Source organism: Pleurodeles waltl, chromosome 1_2 (genome assembly GCF_031143425.1).
Source record: "Pleurodeles waltl isolate 20211129_DDA chromosome 1_2, aPleWal1.hap1.20221129, whole genome shotgun sequence".
In the NCBI taxonomy this organism is placed as follows: Eukaryota; Metazoa; Chordata; class Amphibia; order Caudata; family Salamandridae; genus Pleurodeles; species Pleurodeles waltl.
The window spans coordinates 505,469,972-505,488,677 of NC_090437.1; positions in this window are offsets into that span (position 1 = coordinate 505,469,972).

Sequence of the window (18,706 nt, forward strand, 5' to 3'; positions counted from 1 at the left end):
TGCCATTCTTGAATTTAATATAACTAACTCAGGGAAAGAATCTTCGAACTCTACCTGAAAGTTGCGAGTTTCAGCTCTGTAGTGCCCTTCTCTGATTGGACAGCCTCTGGCAACCTGGCCATGCTGCCATGATGAGGTGTGAAGTGGCCTAGGCTAAACACAAAGGAACTGCATGGGAGGGGAGAACTGCCTTGCAGGTGCTCAAACAGGATGGGATGAGAGCAGCCAAACTACACTTCAAAGGAGGGTAGGACATTTGGTCCTGCAAGTGGACCTCCCCCACCATTTCCTGCAAAACCAGACAGCCAGGTGCCTCCTGATTAGATTAGGCGATGGCTGGAAAGGGGTGTGTTAAAGGAAACTTAGCCACACCAATGAGTGTGCTCAGCCAGACCTAACTTCTGAGACTGAATTTCTGTCTTTTTGGATTTTTTAGGAATGTTGCTCCCTGGGATTGATATTTGCCACACTTCCCAGAAAGTGGTCATCCAAGAGGGGGGTGGCCTGCCTGTGATTGGACAGTTGCTTACCCACTCGCCACCCCAGGAGCAAGGATAAATATGGCAGAGCTGCACCCACACTTTAGATCCCTACCAGGAACAAAGACAAGAAGAAGAAGGACTGCCCTGCTGGACCCCTGACCTGCACCTGGACACTGCACTCTGAAGGACTGCACCAGCTGCACACTTGGGCTTCACCACAAAAAGGACATTCCTGCCTTCAGCTGGTTCAAGAAGGGATTCCATGTTTGCTACAGGTAGAAAGTATCTGACCAGAGTCCGCTGCATCAATCCCTGAAGAAACTGACCAGCTGACGAGTGACTAGTGGTCATTTTGGATTTGAGCCAGGTGCATTTTGGGAGTTGGAGTCCTAGCCCCCAAGGAACAACTCAGAGCTTCTGAATCCTTGGGGTGAGTTGTGAACTCCTAATGACCTTCAAAAACCTTCTGAAAGAAGATCGAGAAGTTTGGTGAAGATTGGAGAACTTTTGGAAAAAAGCTGCAGAAGTCGACTGACCCGATGTCGTGAGTCAAGCCAGCATATGTCAACCATGACCCGGCCTGACTTGCAGGTTCATCCTGCTTAAAAGCTCTGGAGCCCTAGACAATCCACTGGGGCTCGTGGAAAGGCAATCCGACAATGTTGACTTGAAATCGGCTTGCTTTCAAGGGTCGTCCGACTTGGGAGGGAAAACGCTCCAAAAAAGCAGCAAATTCAAAATGTAAAACGTTGACAGAAACTTCCTGCGCAAAGGGTCTGAGGAGAGCTCCAAGCAGGTCAGCTTGAATTTTGACTTGGTTCCGGCCTAAGGATTCCGTCCTGAAAAAGAGACTAAGTCCGAAAGTAGAAGCTTCACTGAGGCCTCTTGTGCAGCGTATCCAACGAGGGCTCGAGGAAGGATGGCTTCATTTCTGACACAAAAAAGAGACTAAGGCGGTCATTCTGACCCTGGCGGTTGCGGATGACGGAAGCACCGCCAACAGGCTGGCAGTGCTTCATAGCCCATTCTGACCGCGGCGGTAAAGCCGCAGTCAGAAAACCGGGGCCGGGGCCGGCTGGGCGAATCCGCCATGGCAGCGCTGCAAGCAGCGCTGCCATGGGGATTCTGACCCCCTTACCGCCAGCCTGTTTCTGGCGGTTGTCACCGCCAGGAAGAGGCTGGAGGTAACGGGTGTCTTGGGGCCCCTGGGGGCCCCTGCACCGCCCATGCCACTGGCATGGGCAGTGCAGGGGCCCCCGAACAGGGCCCGGCCGGCTTTTCACTGTCTGCCTAGCAGACAGTGAAAAGCGCGACGGGTGCAACCGCACCCGTCGCACGGCCGCAACACCGCCGGCTCCATTCGGAGCCGGCTTCTGTGTTGCAGGCCTCCTTCCCGCTGGGCCGGCCGGCGCTAACATGGTTAGCGCCCACTGGCCCAGCGGGAAAGTTGAAATTCCGGCAGCGGTCTTTTGTCCGCTCCGCAGCCAAATGGCGGTTCCCGCCTGGCTTGGAATGAGGGCCTAAGTCTGAACGAAGGATTCTTCACCAAAGCCCCCTGCAACACGGATCCGAGGAAGGGCTCCAGCAATGTCAGCTTCATTTGTGACTTTGTCCCTGTGAGAAAGAAGGCTGCGAACAAAAAGACTAAGTCCGAAGGTAAACTTTGGACCGAGGCTTCTGCTTGTTGTAGCAGAGCAGGGCTTTTTGCGGTCGGCCTATAGCTTTGACTTTGCCCCGGTCAATGTGTGACCAGATATCCCACGTGGTGCTATTAGTTTCCATGCTCTAAAAACATTTATTCTTTCAAAAAACATATCTTCGGTTCACTGATTTTAGTCGTTTTGGTGTCAAATTAATGATAAAAGTATAATCTTTTTTGGGGTTTTTTTTTGTGCATTTTTTTATTGTTAATTGCATCATATTACATAGTATAGTGAACAGTCTGTTAACCTAAGCCATTTCTGTTTCTAATCATGTTTTCTCATAGGGAAGGCAGCAAGTACAATTTTACATTCTGTGAGTCATTATCAATACACATGTCTGTTTTTTCTAGGCATTATACATGTGCAATTGTTATTTTATATCTCTCTTGTCTATTGCTATGCCATTTGCCATAGTTGCGGCTTTTTCTTATAATAATGCATGTACAATCAGAGGTATGTTAAACGATTCAGTGAAACCAACTTATAAAAGAGGAGGGAGAACACAAAAGAACAAGGATCCATTTGCTCCATGATGTCCTCGTTATACAATTCTACTGTAATAACAGTTGGGGTCAATACTAATCAGGTGTCCCATTTGCCATCTCCTTGAGTCTCCCAGGAATATGCTGCTAGTCATTTAAAGAGTATGAGTCATAATGTTTTGTGGTAAGGGTGGGATACGATCAAGGGTAGTGGGGGACCATAAGGAGTGTACTGAGGGATATAAAGAAAAGTAGTGATTAGTGTGGGTCGTGGAAATGGGAGAAGGAAGGGGGGGGTGGCGGTGGGGGGGTAAGGTGTCTGGGTAGGAATCTAAGAGTATAGAAAATGTAGAGTAGAGAGAGAGGGTATGGAAGGGGTAAGGGGAAAGAGGACATATATATGGGTTGTATTAGTGTCCATGGTGTCTAATAGGTAGAAGAAGAATAAGACAGTGACAACGATAGTAACAATAAAAATCACTGTAATACTAATGATGTTAATATTAGTAGTGATTAGTAGTGATAGTGATAGCGGTAGTGACCAAGGGGAGGGGACCGTGTGAATTCAAAAGGCAAATCATTATAGTGGCTGCTTCCATATGAAGAGAAAAATAGGGCCAGGCCATAAAGTGTTATAAGATGTTTTGGGGCAGGGAGGTGTGGGGAGGGGGGATTGGATCGGGGAATGATACAATGATATGAACATCAATAATATGTATAAGGATTGGGATATGAATAGCGGAATAGGTTATGCCAAAAAGGTCAATGAATAGTGGATGGTGAGCAGCGGTTTTTATCATAGGTTGTACGGTAGCTTTCTACCTTTCTACCGGGGGGGGGTCATCTGAGTCCAGGAGGGGAGGGATGGTGTGTTAGGTATGGGTGGGTGTACCTGCATGGGTATGGTATCAGGAATGGTATATTCCCACTACGTGGTATTTTGTGGAATTCTCTAGCGGTAATCTGGTCCTAGTGTCCGGAGATGAAGGGTGACCAGGTCTGGAGAAACACCTCTGTTCTGTCATGTAAACTGTAGATAATTCGTTCGTGTGTGGCTGCTTGGTACATTGCTGTCAACCATTCATCATGGGAGGGGATGGTCGGTGCATGCCAGTGTCTAAGGATGCATAATTTGGCCGTTTCTAGAGCGGTGTGTAGGAGTCTACTTTGAGTTTGTGTGATCTTATGGAGTTCTCCCATGTCGTGTAGCAATAGGAGAGATGGGGTGAGAAGTGGTGGGAGGGGTAGGGATTCTCGGAGGGTGTTTCCCACTGTTCTCCAAAAAGGTTGTACGGCTGCGCAATCGTGTAGGATATGGAGTAAGTCACAGTGTGTGTGTGGGCACCTCCAGCAGTTTGCATGGGGGAGAAGTCTTGCCATATGTAATTTTTGTGGGGTCCAATACCAATCATGTAGTGTCTTAAAGAGGCAGAATTTCAGACAAGCCTCGCGTGCTCCGCGGTCTCTGGCTTCGATCAGGTCAGTCCAGTCCTCCAGGTCATATTCAGTTTGTAGGTGCGTCTGCCATTTGTTTTTGAGGGAAGTCAGGAGTGGGAGAGAGAAGAGGTGGCGATTCAGCAATGCCTGGAGTCCCGATATCTCACCTTTCATCTGCCCCCATGTCTCTAGATAGTGTAGTATAGGAGAGCGAGGGAGCTGTCGGGGGAGGGCACCTAGTCTCTGTTTAAGACAATGTCTGAGTTGGAGGTAACGCCATGAGTGGCATTCCGGGAGGTTGAATTACACCTGTAGGTCCCTAAATGTTTTCCAGGTTTCCCTTGATATAAGTTGGTCCACTTGCCTGATGCCTCGTTGACCCCAATCCTTCCAGGTAATAGTTTTCTCTCTGATTTGGAACCCTTTGTTGCCCCATAACGGAGCCCTGTCATGTAAGTGGGGATCTATCTTAAGGAGCCGATGTACCCGCTGCCAGGTTTTCTTCATGGCTCCTATCATAGGATTGGTGGGTCGGGGGCATTTTTGGCTCGTATCGTATAATAGCTGGAGGCCGTAGGGGGTCCCTGTAAGGGCTTGTTCTACGTCCACCCATAGTGGCGGGGTTATTACAGTCGGGAGTAGGAGGGCCATTTGTGAAAGATGTAACGCATACGAATAGTGTTCGATCGAGGGAAGGCTTAGTCCACCGCATTCCCGACGGGCTATCAAGGTGGTTTTGGGTAGTCGTGGGCTCATGGATCCCCAAGCAAAGGAGCGGATACAGCGGTCTATCTCTCTTAATACAGGTAAGGGGATCTGTAAGGGGAGCATGCATAGGACATATAGGAATCTCAGCAAGGTTACCATCCGCACCGCCTGTACTCTACCCCACATGGAGAGGCTCAGTTGGCCCCATTTCTCAAAGTCCCGTTTCATGGTACTGATTAGTGGGTCTATATTGTCTGACACTACATTGACCAACCCTGTATTTATGTCAATTCCTAGATATCTTAGTCGGGAGTGTTTCCATTTAATCGGTAAGCCTTGTATGGAGGCACTCACTGTGACTGGGGAAAGTGGTAGAGCTTCACACTTGTCCTAATTGATTCGATATCCTGATATGCATTCAAATTCCGTTAGAATCTCCCTCAGGGCAGTGATGGAAGTGGGCAGGTCAGTGAGGGTGAGTAAGATATCATCTGCGTATAAATATATGTCAGATTTTCCGCCTGGTAGCGGGATTCCTGTTATGAGGTTGGAACTACGAATGGCTGCCGCCAGAGGCTCCACCGCGAGTATAAATAGGAGGGGTGATAGTGGGCATCCTTGATATGTCCCTCTCCGGATCTCAAAAGTGTCCGACAGGAACCCCCCACAGTTTACCTGTGCTGTCGGGGAGCCATATAGGAGGCGCACCTTATTAATGAAGCCTTCTCCTAACCCGAATCGTTTCAAAACTTCGAAGAGGTACCACCATTCTATTCGGTCGAACACTTTCTCGGCATCCAACGAGAGGGCTAGAGCTTCCTCTCATGTATCGCGGGCAGCCCAAATGGCATGGAAAAGTGTGCGGAGGTGATTCCTGGAGCAGCGGCCCGGCACGAAGCCTACTTGGGAATGATGGATTGACGAGGGAATAACTTTTTTAAGGCGAGTGGCCAGTATTCCCGCTAATATTTTAATATCTCCATACAATAAGGAGATAGGGCGATAGCTTCCGCTAAGAAGTGGGTCTTTTCCAGGTTACGGCAAGACTGTGATAGTGGCTTTATTAGACATAGGATGTATGGAGCCTTCTCTTTCGGCCCCTTGAAATGCCTCGTATAAGACATCTACAGTGTCGGTTCCCATCCCTTTATAGAATTCAGATGTGAACCCATCCTCCCCTGGTGCTTTGAGATATGATAGATTAGCTATTGCTTGTTGTATTTCTTCCTTACTAATATCCCCTTCTAGAAGAGCCCTGCCTTCATCTGTAAGATGGAGGATGTGCGTCCTCTACAGGAATGCGTCTAAGCGGGCAGTGTCTTCCGATGTTTCTGAGGAATATAAAGTTTGGTAGTACCGGACGAATTCTTCTGCAATCGCCTGGGGGTGTGTGATGAGTAAGTTATCCTGGGTGCGTAGTGCCAGTATAGCAAGTGCTGTTTCCTGTTGGCGTAGTTGGGCAGCCAGTAAGCGGCCCGCCTTCTCTCCGTGCTCATAGTGGCGTCCCTTCAGCCGTTGTAGGGCATATTCTGCCTGTGAGGTGTAGAGGGTGTTAAGCTCCATTTTAGCCTGTTCTAGAGAGCGGCGATTGAGGGGGTGGGTTGCTGTGTGTATTTCCTCATGGCCTGTGTTATTGTGTCTTCTAACGTGTGTTGTCGGGCCCGTCTATGAGCATTGGAGATAGCTGCATCTCTCATTAGTTGCCCTCTAATAGTTGCTTTCGCCGCAGCTCAGAGAAGTTGTGGTGAGGTCACTGAGCCTTTATTGTCCTTCAAGAATGTGGCCATATGGGTCTTAAGTTGTTCCTTCCCAGTCGGGGATCGGTATCTAGTGTTAGGGAGGCGCCAGGGTTTACGGCCAGGTGTAATCATTCCGAGTTCCAGGGTTATTACTACCGGAGAGTGGTCTGATAGTGCGGCTACCAGTATTTCTATTGACTTAACCGCTTGTAGTATTCTATGATTAAGTAAGAAATAGTCTAGCCGTGATTGGGTCCCGTGGACTGAAGAGACAAAAGTATATTCCCTTTTGGAAGGATGGGAGAGACGCCAACAATCTATTAGGCCATGATCTGAGAGTATGTCTTTTAAAACGGCTCTATCTGCATTGTTACCCGCGTCAAGACCAATTGATCGGTCTAGAATGGCATCTTGGACTATGTTCCAGTCCCCCCCAAGAATATACTGTGAGGCACCTATCTGTGTCAGAAGACGGTTGAGGGAGAGGAAAAAGGTGCGCTTTGAGCCGGTGGGGGCGTATATGGAGCCTATGCATATTGTGGAGGATCCCACCACTAGCTTAGCCAGTACGTAGCATCCCTCTGGGTCATGCCATGTTTTAATTAGTCGGAATTGCAGGGAGCGACGCAGGAGTATTGCCACTCCACATTTTCTTCCCGTTCCCGGTGTACCTACCAACATGGGTGGTGTTCCGCTGTATATTACTTTTCCCACCCAATCTCTACGTAGTTTCTCTGATTCCATTGAGGAGAGGTGTGTTTCCTGTAGTAGAGCAATGTCGGTGTGTTTGGAGCGGAGATAGGACAGTATCTTCTGTCGTTTAATATAATGGGTCATGCCGTGTACCTTCCAGGACAGTGCCGTGAGTGGGGTTGTCGATCCCGAGGGCGCCGGGTGTGTCATGGTTTATGGTGTATTGAATATGTTATGATCCGTGTGGTGGGACCAGGAAGTAAGTAAGTAAGGGCTGGGCTGAGAGGCGAGGAATATGGATTTCTTGTTCAGTAAGGCCTTGGGAGGTCGGGAGAGTTCCCCTTGGTCACGATACGAAAAATATAGAAGAGAGGGTAAAAGAAAAGAAAGGGGGGAGGAGGATGTAGAGAAATAGCGTGGAATGTGCAGAGAGAGACGGACAGCGATTAAAAAGAATTGATAGAAATAATAAAGAATAAATAAGAAAAGGATAAAGGAATAGCAAATGGAAATTGGTCAGAGGGTGAAAACACTTACTACTGTCTAAAACCTTCTAATCTGCAGGTCTAACCTGTAAGGCCCGCGCGCCGGTAGGGTGTTATATCAATGGGGCCTGATGAGGGAATATATACTTTGTTCCTGGTATCATGGGACCTCCCAGGGGTAGGGGGGGGCCCAGTCGTGTGGGCGCATAAATGGATGTATGAGATGCCGGGGGGGGCTGGGCACGGGCCCAGAGTAGATGTTAGGGTCCGAGAACGAGGAGGGAGGGGGAGAGGGACGGGCCCGGGGCCGTGTGCCACAGGACCTCCCACTACACGTTCTGTGCTTATCATCTGTTAAGACATCTTAGAATATGAGAATCCTTAGTATCTTATGATGGCCTGCGGTGTTGCATTTTGAGTGGTCGTCCGGGAGCATGCCCCTTGTGGTAGTCTTGGAGCCGCCATGACCCCGAGTTGTGTTAGTCTTATTACTCTCTTCAGTGCGGTTGTTATATGCCTGAGAGTTAGCTGCGCTGTTCTACAAATATACCTTTTGTGGTTTGTCTTCAGTAAAAATAGGGGCGTGTTGTCGTCTGGTAATATCATCTGTAGGTTTTCTTAGTGGGTTGGGGCGTTGGGGTTTTACCAAAGGATGCTACCAGTATTATTACGCTGCTGCCATTTGGGCCTTGGGTATTGAGTGGTCCGCCGATCCCCTCCTGGGGCGACGGGGGGGCAGAGGGTGGGGGAGACCTCCCCTATGAGCCGTCTATCCAGTAAACGTGTAGTGTTCGAGACTGCACGGCGCTGGGGGTGCGGCGTATGTCGTTACGTTTGTGTATGTCTGCCCTATGAGGGGGGGGTGTACGTGCGACTTAAGTATAATTGTGTTAAGCGCTCCCCTGTTAATGAGGTTGGGGGTGATGTTGTGTGATGTTCCCCAAGTCTAATCCTATCTGTTCCTTGTCCTGGTTCATATGTGTTAACCCCCTCCCGTCCCAAATCGGAACCCGGGTTGGCCTCCTCGTCGTGACGGGGTCAGCAGTTAATGGATATGGCTTGTCCTATGTGTTACATTGTGGCAATCAGCATTTGATAAATGTGTTTTTAGTAGGTCCCCACCCCCCTGTTGGGTGAGCAGCAGATGGGGTGAATGGGCATGTCACTTATCTGTCCCAAGGTGGAAAGTAGATGTTCTAGAAGCAGGTCCGGATCTCCGGGGCAACTGTCCTACTGTGGGTTTAGTGTTCAACATGCTGATCTTCTGATGGTGGTTTCAAGGGGGAGCGGGATTTGTCTCTGCCCGTATCTTGAGTGTGATCAATCACTGCTTGCAGGATGTGTTCCCGGGATTCCTGCGTCTTTGGGGACCGATCATATCCTCGGCCTCTTTTTTGGGAAGGGGGACGTTGAGTCTGGGGCCATGGAGTTGACAGGCTAATAGCAGTTTCTTTATGCGCCGCTGGGGAGTCCAGACGGCCGGGGGCGGTGTCCATAGATTGCGGGATCACACTATGTAGATAAGCGCTGAGGTCCTCGGGGTCAGTGAAGTCTCTGGATGTGCCGTGGTGTGTGATCCACATACGTGCTGGTTCAAAAAGGCCGTACTTGATGTCTAGAGATCTTAGTTGCGGACGTAGGGCAAGAAATGCTCTTCTTCTGCCATTCGTTAACCTTGAGAAGTCTGCTGCCACTCTGATTTCGTGTCCATCCAGTGATATCGGTTGTCGTGCTTTAGCTGTTGAGATGACTTGGGGGGCTTGTTCATGGCGCAGGAAACATGCGATGATAGGGCGCGGTTTATTTGCAGACGCTTTATGTGAAGGACCAATTCTGTGCACCCTCTGAAATTCTGGAGGTGGTGAAAACTCTAGGCCGAAGTGGTTGGTCAGCAGTGAGCTAAGAAAGGTTTTGATATCGGATCCTTCTTTTTGTTCCGGTATGCCGAAAAAGCGTACATTGTCTCTACGACTTCGGTCCTCCAGTTTAGTAAGTTTAGCTCTAAGCGACTTTCGTTCTTCTTCCTGATCAGGGGTTGTCGCTATATGGTCTTCTACTGCCGACAGCCGCTGATCTAGGTTATTTGCTGTTTCTCTGAAGCCTGCTATATCAGCGCGGATTGAGGAGGATGCTAAAGTTAAGTCTGTTATTTTTAAGTCCATTGCCTCCAGGCGTCGTCCAACTGAGGCAATCTCTTGCAGTATACGGTATGTGGCGTCTAGTGCGGGTTGCTCTACCGGGGGAGATGTATGCCCCTGTGATGCCGTTTGTGCCGTCATAGCTTTGGGTTGAGCAATGGCTTCCGAGAATAGCAGTTGACGAGAATGTTTACTTGCGGTCTTGTTGTTGGGCATTGTTCTCAAGGGGTGGAAATCAATTAGGAGATATTATTTTAAGAGCTAGCACTCAAGAACTTGTAGATCCACGGACAGTTTCCTGGACTTCCAAGGATGGGTCAGACCTTGGGGTTTAGGATCTGTAGATAATGTACCTACTCGGTTTGGTGTCCTGCTGTGGTCTGCCGAGCTTTAGAGCGTGATCTATAGAGGACTAGAATATGCTCAGTTTCTGATAGAGGTCCATTGATATAAAGCTAAAGAGAGATCAATGAATTTGAGTGTGATGCAGCGTGCAACAGGGGGGGGTATCTTGTCTATATTTTATTTTAGATCAGTCTCTTATTGTGATACCCAGTACCATGGTTCTTGTTTTTGGGAGGGCAGTTGGCTGTTTGGTTGGAGGGTCGGGTTGCGTAGTGCGACACGTGTTGTTCTACTCTTCTTTCTTCTTCCTATTCCGGCTTTCCTCCCCCTTCTTTGCTTCTTTATTGTTCCTTATGTGTGAAATCTTTGTCCCTCTGTTGCTCTTTGAGGTCCTTTCTCTGTCTTCCTTTTGTCTTCCTTCCCCCTTTTCCTCTGCCTCCCCTCTGGGTATCGTGGGGAGTCTTATTCTTTGCGCGCTAGGTCATAAACAAGGGGGGGGTGGGAAGTATGTCTTTTGTTTGCTGCTGGTGGGGTCTTTTCGCTGGATAATGCTGTTTGATGGGTCTCACCGTCTCAGTGTGCGGTCTCCTTCAGGCACTATTTAGTCCTCGTGTGATATTGCTTCTTTTCCTTTCCGCAGTGGTCGTCGTGATCATCCTCAGGCCCAGGTTCCTCAGTGGTCCATCCTCCTCCGTCCGCATGAGGGGACAGTGCGGCGCTCCAGCACCCGGGGAGCCGAGGCGGAAGAGGGCCGAACCGGGCGCCTCCCTCGCGACGCGTCCCGGGCCCGTGTGGCACTGCACCTTAGTCCGCGGCTCCGCGGAAGCTCGGAGGCCGCACTCGCTTTCGCGTCTCCGGACGCGTCTGCCGTCGTCCGGGTCCCACAATTTCGCCGCTCCGGAGGCCCCTCCCCTCCACCAGCCGGGAGGCCACACCAGGGGTCAGGATAGCAGGGGGAAGACCCTCTGTTTGCCAGCTTGACCTGCCCGGCGAGCGGAGATCTTTTCTCAGGCGGACATTTTCTTCGACGGCCAGACCACGCCCCCGTATAATCTATTTTTATAAATTGTTTTTAGATTTTTTAACTGTTTCATGTGTTTTATTTTATTACTGTTTTGTGATTTTTTAACGCTTTACACACTTTGGGCCTGATTACCACCTTGGCAGATGGGATACTCTATCACAAACATGACAGATATCCCGCTCATAGCTTTACAAGTTCCATAGGATATAATTGAACTTGTAATATGGCAGGCAGTATATCTGTCACATTTGTGACGGAGTATCCAATTCACCAGGATCGTAATCAGGCCCTTTGTCTCCTAAATTAAGCCTTGTTGCTCGTTACCAAGCTACCAAGGGTTGAGCCTGAATTAATTTATTGAGACCCTGACTGGACCTAAGTGGTCCAGTTTTGGTCTATTGCTAAGTGTAGGTACTTGCCTGCCCTTACTAATAGTCCACTTTCCAACCGACTGAAGGAAACAAAACAGGGAAACAGAGAGGAACCTTCATGACTGAGGAGGAAAAGAATGGAAGTGGGTGAGCCCTCTCACTGGAAAATAAAGGGTAAAAACTGAATACAAAATGTGAATATGGGGAAGGAGTGCAGAGTTGTGTTTGTTAACAATAGCGAACAGTGCGCTCACTTGCCAACATTCATTCATTCCATGCCAGAATATCTACGTGGACAATAGCCATCAAGCTTGTTTCTCACAAAAAAAGCTTGTTTTGAGGAATTTCCTATCAAAAAGTAATATAATCTCTCTTAGGAACAGCATGCGGATAAGTTTCAGGAACTGCAGCATGTTGCGGATGCCACTGGGTATATTCATACTCAGTTTGCATTAATCTGGCTTGAATTAGTTGTTTCCCAGGAGCAGATACTTAAAACCTAATGAGAGAAGAGAATGGCCGGATAACACAACGTTACCAAGCAAGCAAGAGAAAACTAGAAGACGAAAATTAAAAATACATGTTATCCTGATAGATGGGGTTCGAAAGCTGAATAAAATATGAGGTTCGCAGTGGTCTAAAGGCTACGAGATTAGTATACTAGCTATTCATTAAATGCCTTGTTAAGTGTGAAATAAAATGTGATGAATACTTGAATCAAAATTGATATTTCATTGCACATTCATTGGCGGGGTTTATTTTTGCAGTAAAAGAGCATTCTTTAAATAGAGCAGGTGTCATAGCCAACGCCTCCCCTGCAGGTTTTTATTTTCAGTACAAATTAAATTGAGCGCAGGTGGTGAATTTAATTTGGCATATTAAAGAATGCATTTGTTCTGCCTTCTAGATTGTGTCAGTCGCTTCTGAAGAATAAATGGTGTAAGGTTCATATTACGTGGGGTAGAAACCATGATATGCTGAATCACAGACAAAAGAATACAACTTTGTAACTAACGTAAATTGTGTCATTGAAAACCAGTAACAAATTGCAGGATTAAAAAGCCATCGGTTTGTAACCAAATTAGTGTTACAATAAAAATTAACGAAGTACTAGTGATTACGACTATAAAGTGAAGCATTACAAACAACGGTAAATCCCAGATTACTTGTTTGTTGCAGATTATCATGCCCACACTCCTCATTTCTAAATACTAACGGCCAGATTTACTAACCTTTCTGGCAGCACAACGCAGCACAGGAATTGGATGTGTTATGTTGCATGAAACTACTGAGATATGTCACACTTCAGCACTCCTGTTGCACTGGTGCACTTCAGGCAGCCTAGCGCCAATGCAAGTAGCCTTGTGCCATTGTGCAAGGGTGCCTGCGTTACAGGCAGGAAAGTTTTTGTGCAGGAAGGACTATCTTCCAGCACAAACCAATCCTTAGGGTCTTATATCAGCTGCAGAACGTAGCACACATGAAAAAAAGGAAGTAATGAGAAATGAAGGTATTGCTCCTCATTATGCCTCTCTGGGGTAAGCACGCTATTTTGGCACAAACCTTTGCTTCCTTTAGTAAATCTTGTTGTGAAAAGAGGGTTCTGACCATCTGGTCCACTCTGATTTTTCGCTTTTGGGCCATATGGTTTTTGACCTTTTATTGTGAGGGTGCCTCCAAGTCGGGGACTCACCCACAGTAAACTCATGGTAAAATGGACTGTGCGTGTTAACTGCTGGTGCCGCCTTGCTAAGGAAAGGCTGATGTGTCACAGCAAGTGTAGGAGGCCCCGGGCTGGTTATACATGAGCACTTGTGCAGCACACGCATGTGCACGATGTGAGGGCTGCGCGGAGAGGATTCCTGGCGTGCGCAACCCATGAACTGTGCTTAGGTAGCTTGGCGCCGAAGGAACTATGCAGAGTGGGTGGTGAACTGGAGTTGACCTTATGAGATGGGTGTACACATGTGAGGGATAGTCAGTGTGCTTACTGTCTTTTTGCTGCAAGGCCACTCCAGTAAATGTCAACATCAGTGTGCTTACTATCTTTTCACTGTAGTGACGCTCCATTAAATGTAAATGGGAAAGAGTGGCCTAGAGCATAACTCAGGGCCCCTAGGGCCCACAGAGACCAGTCATACCAATGTACACTGTAATCTGTATGAAAAGAATAATGCAGTAGATTACAAAAGCATAGTTGTTCAACTTATAGGTCATACCGGAATGTCATATTTGTTAGACTCAGGTCAGGATTAGGGTAAATTACTGCTCTAACCAACTGCCTGAGCAGGGCCATACATCAACCAGCCAGCTGTCAGCCCCTGTCAGGAAATGGGCAGAGAGGCCCTGGAAGGAATGTCAGGGAGAAGGGGCTGAGTGTTAGGGCACATGTGGCCCTAGCTCCTGGACGATGCCATTTTAAGCTATACCAGAAGGTTGTGCAGGAAGGAGGGGACAGGGGCAAGGAAGTGACGTGGCACATCTGGATAGGCCAGAAGTGTAGGCCTGCTGGACACTTCTGCCCCCACTTAAAAGGTCCTGCACAGGGGAAAGCGCTCTCTCTTGGCTGTGCTTCACTGCTGGACACTGGGAGTGCAGACGGGCATCATGGGCAACTGAAAGGAAGAACCCCTCTGACTGCCCCCTGGGGCAGGGACCCTGCCTCTAAAGGACTTCAGACCCAGTGAGGCGCATTCTAGGGCCAGGTAAGCTGACCCCCTTACCTCCCCTGAGGACTAGTTGGTGGAAAGACTGGGCTGGTGCAAGGAGAGCGCGCTGCCCAGAAGAAAAGGAGGCACCCAGAGGAAAGGCTGAAGTAGGGAGTCAGTGGGACTGTCTCTCTATCACCTAGGGACCATCTAGGCCAGGAGGCCTAACAAAACTACTTCTAGTGGCCAGGTCTTGCAGCATAGCCTCCCCCAACTCAAAGTTTGTGTTCCCATCCTAGGTTGGGTGGGACAACAAAATTATAACCCCACAAGGGTTCTTGGAACTGTTGTTCTTTGCTTGTGGGACTCCACCCTCTAGAGGTGTAGGATGGTATTACACCATGTTAATCAAGGGTAACTACGAAGTAATCTAAAAGCAATCAGAAAGAAATCCTAATTTTTTTATTATTCCAACATGCCTCTATATGTTCCTGGTTGATGCTGAATTGAGTAATGAGACTGACAGCCACCTCTTATCAAAGTAGATATATTTTACTGCCAAATTTAGGTGCTCTCACTCCAATTTAGAGTCAATATATTGCATTGGGATACCTGGAAATGGTTTACCATGTGGGTTGTTAGATTATATTTCCCCTCGGGGGAGACCAGAATGATTACACAATGTCATCCAAGAGTGATTCCATCAAGTTGTTTATATTTGTAAATTGTTGCCTAGTATTGAGTAGTGTGTGTGTGTAATAAATATACTTTTACTTTATCAAAACAAAAAGCACAGACTGGACAATCATTTATTGAGTGTCATGCTTGTTTGCCCGTGACTGGGGATTACTAGCCTACACCACCTCCCTTGAATAAGCCTTAGACTGTTATGCAATGCTACCATATGAGAGTCAAGTGCTACAAAGGGGTGTTTGGTTCCCCGTGGTGGTCATCTGTGAACCCATTACTTTTGCAGGCCACACAACTAATGACCCACCTTCCAACACTGGGTTAGCGTCCATATACATGGGTTGATGCATGGGATCACCCATGCTCTACCCATGTAACACCTACCCGACCCAGTGTAATGCAACACAGGGCAAGGAGCTGTGTTGTGTTGACTTTTTCTTTTACAAAGGGAGGCATGGTGATGTAAATAGACGCTTGTGTGACTGTAAATCTCAAGTAACATTTTACAGAAGCTGTGCCAAAAAAGTAGCACCCCGCCACTAGAACTCAACTATGAAAACCCAGTGACGCAGGGCTGAACACGCTGGCACAAGTGTTGATGACCCACTAAGACTACTAATTGGCTCATCACATAATGAAGATACCACCAAAGACTAACAATAGATTGTGGAAGAAGATTCCAGAAGGATGCCTTATCATTTTACTTTGAGATGTTAAAACATTATTTGAAAATCTCAAGACGAGGATGCAGAATATTACAGCACATCACCACTGAAATACTCTGGCCACAGGTTGTGCACACCACTTCAGATGTATCTAAACCAGTGGCAAAAAAGTGTGTGTATCCTTCACTACGCTCTGATTAAGAACATCAGTGGAAAAGTGGAAAAGAGGAGGACTCAGGAACCCCCATTAAAAATCACAGTTGGTGGCACAAATTAAAAAACATGCTGGGTGCAGTTGTGAATGTTCAGGGGGTTGGCATGATATGTGCTGCTGTGCAATCTGAATTGTCCCTGGAGGGTAGTACGTGGAAAAAAATCACAGTCTGCCACAGCTTTTGTTCTTTGGGCCACCAATTGGTGCACATGCACACTCTGGTAAAAATAGGAACAACCACTGGGTGTGAGAGTAGTGGGTACTCCAAAACTGACCATATCAGCATGAACACATACAGTGCTGTGTCCAGGTGTCACCTTACTTGCAGGAGGACAGTGTAGAAGGATAATTTTGAACGCCTGAAGACAGCGTATGTATGCAGTGTTGAAGGTCTGATTGGAAAGGATGAAGTAGGGATTACACTGGTGGATACAATGAGAAATGTTTTGCAAAATATTTGGCAAAATAATAATCTCAGGGTCCACCACAGCTGACCTCTCAGCTATTCTAAGAGATGCCACCTCAGCACCTAGCAGACCAGATCTGCCAAGGCTGAGAGAAAAGCAGGTAGCTGGACAGCCAAATCTTCAAGAAGCTTTATTGGAAAAAAATATGTACCTAGCAGTGAAAACAAAATATCTCCATTTTACACTTTAGCCATCTCTGCAGACCAACCAGTTGCCACATTAGCACCATGAGAACAGCATTGACACCAGCCATGGGTTCCACACATTTACCAGCTAATTTACCACTTCAGCAGTTGCATCAGCTGGCACTACAGCTGCAACCTTGACACAATAGTTCTGCTGGTACATGCCACGGCACACAGTTCTATAGTTGTGGTGGAGATTAGTGGGTATGCTTTACCACAATTGTAATCTGACACCATCCTTCTTGCAATTAAGAATGAGAACTTTGACACTGTTGTGTCCAAGACTAAAGGTAGCTGATCAGTGCCATGAGCGCTGAGCAGTCATCTTGTGTGGCCAAATATGGGCAGAAGCAATTTCTGCTGTTCCTTTGATCAGGGACATCACGAGGGATCATTTTGAATTCCCGAAGGAGAGCAACTATGCAACACACATTGAATGAAGCAATGGAAACATTAGGCAAAGTCACACATACATGTACAAAACAAGCTGACAACCTTAATTCTCACCATCAGCCACCAAAGGGCAAATGGCCTGAAATTAAAATTGGATGCCATGCCTAAAGTCCTAACCATTCCCTCTATGTTGCCCACCACTCCTTACATATGTCATGTCCAAAGCCAACGAGAAGATCTACATGGGCAGCACCGCTCTCTGGTGCTGGCAGAGAGATTCCCTCTGAGAAGCATCGTTCCCATGCATCTCACACTTTGCATTCTTCTGCATAACGTGGGAATGTGGGAAAATCACCTTATCGTATTTACATATATTGCGCACATATTCTTATGTACAATTTTGGAAGGTGAGAAAGTCAGCCCAACCGTTTCTAACTCACTGTGAAAGGGTAATGTCTTAGTAGCTTCATAGAAGAACATTGAATGCCGGTGGACACTGATAGACTGCATCTTGTCCTTTGCCTCAGAACAGTGATAATATTGGGATCTGTGTTCTGAGCAGCGAGGCAGATGACTCTTTAACACAAGGTTCTGTGCTTTGCCCTGCAAACCAAAGGACATTGTTAATACAAGGGTATTTGCTTTGCCAAGCTTGCCTGAAAACAGTCTAAACATAAGTGTCTGTGCTCTGTCCAATTAGCCAGAGGACATTGATAACACAGGGGCTTGCACTCTGCCCAGTTAGGCAGAAAGAAGTAATGTAGAATTTAGGTACATTTCGACAAGGTCAGCTGGGACCATAATCTTCACTCTTCTACCAGCACCTATTTAAATTGTTAGATTTATTCTATAGAACAGCTCTATAAAAATAGTGTGAAGAAAATTGATGTATGGTGAATCTACCAAATACGCGCACATACAGGCTTTGTGGTGTTGAGATGATTCCAGAAACCTAACGTCATGTGGAAGCATGTGTTAGGCTTTCAGCTAACTTTTTATTAATGAATAGTTACCTAGAGAAACTAAGGGGCTGATTTAAGAAAAGTGGCGCTGCATCCAGTGCAGTGGCACTTTCCTTGCACTCCTTAACGCCCCCTTCCACCATCATATGTGTGCCGTATGTAAAATACGGCGCACAATGGCGCAGGGTACGGTCAATAGAGTCATATTTTATGCTTTCGATGCACTCTGCAGTACAATCACCAAAATGTTGGTGCTACTCCTGCACAGTTCATAGGGGCCCATTTTATTCAATGGCATGCCCCGTTTTAACGCCTGCTCTGAGCAGGCATTAACAGTGCTGAGAAAAATGGTGCAAGGGAATCTCTTCGATTTTCTTGTTCCATTTTTTTCACCCCCCACCTAATGGGGGAACGCCCCCTTTGCATACACTATGCCTGGTGCAGGCATAATATAGCACAAAGGGTTACAAAGTGGGCCAATGCATGCATTGCACTACTTTGTTAATATGGTGTAGAGTTTTTGGCCATCTAACTCCACATTAATGTAAAAAAATGTTGCTGTGTCATTAGGATGGCATTAGAGTCTCTTAAATCAGCCCCTAAATCTGCATTACATGAACATGTGTGCATCAACACAGCTGACATTATATGAAGAGGCCTAACTCCATGCAGGAGAGTCCATTTTAGTACTCATTTTGAGTACAGCAAAACACACTATAACGAAATACAAGGCACACTAACCGAACCTTCAGGTATCATTTAATATTCTTCCATCAGTCAATGTACAAAAGAGTTTGTTTTGATGCTTACAAAGGTTCATATAGGTTTTCAAGAGGCAGAGGTGTATGTGTGAAGAATGCATCAAACTTTCTGTG